This window comes from Schistosoma mansoni, chromosome W (assembly GCF_000237925.1).
Source record: "Schistosoma mansoni strain Puerto Rico chromosome W, complete genome".
Lineage (NCBI taxonomy): Eukaryota > Metazoa > Platyhelminthes > Trematoda > Strigeidida > Schistosomatidae > Schistosoma > Schistosoma mansoni.
In genome coordinates, this window is record NC_031502.1 from 23503819 (window position 1) to 23507643 (window position 3825).

The window sequence follows — 3825 nt, forward strand, 5'->3', positions numbered from 1 at the left end:
AAAACTCGTTTTACATCCGGAGATCCTAATATTGTTCACCGTGCTAAATTGCTTTTGTTAAATGCTGAACATTTATGGTTTTATAGTATAACTAATTCATTTAGTTCTATCTTTATTAATAGTTAGCAAAACCCTGTCATAAACGATCAAATATTTATTACTGAATGGCGCATATAACGTCAAGTTTATTGATGCATCATTGTCGCATTCTGAAGTTAATCTAAATACAACCAGATACTGGACGATTACAATTTGTTGTTTTATACCAAAAGCATACGAATATATCAAAGCCAACAACTTTGAGAGACACGTCAAGCTGTTTGTTTTAAAGAGTAGTCGACTTCATTACTATAAATGTTTTGACTTCCTCATCCACATGGAGTGACTCGTAACTGATATCTGAATATTTCATGATGTTTAGCAACGAAAAAATAAAAGAACACTGAAACTCAACAACCCACAAAAAGCTATCAGAGTAAAAGTAGGCTGACTTGATTTCTGTGTTTATACCGTTTTGTTAGATTGCGGATTACATCTTTAATATAAATACAACCATAATACGTACTCCTAAGTTCACTGAATGCGAATTGATGATAGTATTTTATAACAAATCTAAGCCCTTCAGTGTAGCAAATGCAATTGTTTTAAAATGGATTGATTATCAGAAGGGGGTTTTTGTGGAGATTTTCAGTAATTTTATATGGTTGAGATCACGAGTCAATTAAAGCTAGACCACCATGGAAAACCTGGAAGCACTGAACGGCCCTTTCGTCCTATTGTGGGACTGCTCAGCAGTGCGCATCCACGATCCCTCCTCGCGGGATTTGAACCCAGGACTTATCAGTCTCGCGCGCGAGCGCTTGATTACTAGAAAAATATTTTTTTATGTACTTTTGAAAATTAGTCAACACTCAACCAGATATATTGAGTCTTTTACAAATGTCTTCGTATTGACTTGTCTAATGAACGCACAAGCAATAACAGATAGTTTTATCAACTTTGGACGTTTATACTAACTATACTACAGAGAAATAGAACAGAAATTGTTTACAACATAAAAAATAGTGTTAAGTTTTAAGAAAAACAAAGCAAGTATATTTACCCAGCACCTTCCACGCCAAGGATTCAAACAAGCTGTATAAATCAATCAACCATAAATGCTTTATTTCAGAAAGGCCTTGAATAAAATTGGATGTAAAAATAGAAAATAGTAGGCGATAGCAATTGTAGGAGAATTTCAAAAAAATTGTTCAAATGTTTATTTAATGATTAATTTATAAGTAGAATACATCAATAGTCTAGAATAGAAAACTAGGAAAAGCATGGGAATAGAATTCCATCCCTTGGATATAATTGGTGTAAACGACTGAATATCATTCTGATCGAAGCCCTTTTATTGTTAGTCGAACTTTTTTCACTTTTATTTAGAACTGTACACATAAGAAAAAAGACTGATTAATTCCAGTTCTCAACATAAATAGGAATATTCAAGCAATAAATACAAATGAATTAAAATTCACTCCATCGGACGATCCAATGACTGTTTGAACTCATTAACTAAGTGGATAACGCATTAGTATTTACACTGGAAGTTACTGGATTAGAATACCGGAGTGAACATCAACTCTGGGATCCAAGTACATCCATTTGACATGTCCCAAACAGAACGAAACATGAGTTTTGAATTCCATTGGTATATGTACTTGCTTTGTTTTTCTTATAGGTTAACACTGTTGCTATTAGGTTGTAAGCAGCTTCAGAGAACCTATGAAATAAATAAACTCATGTTATTTCACCAAGACTAAACCCATAAATCTTAATTAGAGAAATCTGTCATTAAAATGAAAACTTGAGTTATTAGAAAATATACAGGAAAGAAGTATTTAGTTTGAACATTTTAGTACTGGTTACCTGATTGTTGTCAAATGAAATTAGTTGCCAAAAGTGGAAATTTAAGTAAATGAAATGTATTAAACTGGTTATATCCGACGTTGAAATTCATGTAGTTAGTGCTTTTTTTTCTAATTCCTCGTTCGAATGATCTCTTTCAAGGAATTGTACAATTGAGTTTCAATAAAAACGTAGCAGTGATCAGAAGTGTATTTTATACTTACCTAAGTTTGGAAATCAGGAAGAACCCAATCAAAACTAAGGTAACTAATCTGAAAGAAGGATGATTGTAAACTAACTCACTACTCAGGCAAACTTTAGTCTAATAAACGTATGAAAAAAAGTTTAAGTTAATATATTAAGTCTGAAATCACACCACTTTAAAATAATCTTACTATTGATAAAAATCTATGAATAAATCTAAGAAGGATTGATTTAATCGTCTAAATAAACATATGATATTTAGATTTCTTGAGTCAGTTCATGAACTAGTCCTGGTAGAAGAAAATAGAATTAAATAGACAAATCCCTTCAAAGTAAACTTTCATTCAGAAGATATATGATAATAATTACAACGATTTCTGATGTCACATTCCTACAAGAATAAGTATGTATGTAGAAATGAAGTGAAGAAAACCCTAGTTAGATCTTAATATATCAGTCTACTTATTCACTTACCTAATTTCCAAACAGTTGACTTTGCGAACCCCTGGTGACTAACATGAATTCTCTAACTTCTGTTTCAGTACACACCCGAAACTTATCAAATCGCATCATATTTTGGTGCTAATGTTTCAAACCGAATTTACCACTGAATTTAAACTTATTTTTCCACAGATCTAGGCTTAAAAGATGACATGAACAGGAATAATTGCAAATAGTTTGTAGGGATTATAAACTATGAGCTTGTGTTAAGGTTACGTTGTTTAGAGTGATTATTTTTCACACCATCCACCTTTGTTTGAGAGTTATCGTGTTCATTGATTGGTCACTGGAAAATAAACGACATCATGCTGGTAAGTCATTAGTATTTTTAGTTAGTGTTATCGATCAAATTTACATTACGGTAATTTGACGATGACACTGGATGTCTAGGTCAGTATTATTTACGGGTAAAAATTGTACAGTCAAACTAGTTTTTTAAGTCACTGTATCAATAAATCTCAGGAGATAACATCATTTGATTTTAATCAAACCACAGCAAAAATAAAAAGTGAAACACCAGGCTACCTTCTAACGTAATCCAATTGTCTATTTATTTATTAATAAAGTCATTAATAAATGTAGGGGAATTATTGCTGGAATTTGAGCTCATAGTTTCAAAATCTAAACATGAACGATGCATTATGTAATAAATGTAGTATAAGATGGATTTGATTTAGTACAAATCAAACAAACAGGTTAACCTCTAGAACTCCTTGAATATTTGAGTTTTGGTATCCACTTGTGCAACATTCACAATGAATTCCGTTGTGCTTAATAATAGAACATGTAATAAACAATGGATTCTTAATAAATTTCTTAATGCATCGAAATACGTCTTGATAATTTTTATGTTTACCGATTTTATCTTTATCGATTTACAGTTTATCTACTTACAAAAAGTTGATGTTGTTGTCAAGACCATAGTAATATAAATCATTCACAGTTGGTAAATAACATTTTTAGTTAGATGTGTCAATATATATATATATATATATATATATATATATATATATATATATATATATATATATATATATATATATATATATATATTGTTAAGCCACAAGAAGATTAATCAGCAAACCTATCTTTCAGAAGGGGTTTTTGTGGAGATTTAGTATTTTTCATAGTTGAAAGCGTGAGTCAATTGAAGCTAGACCACCATGGAAAACCTGGAATAGGTTGGAGTTAGACATAAACACCATCGAATGCCGGCTCAGTGGTCTGTCG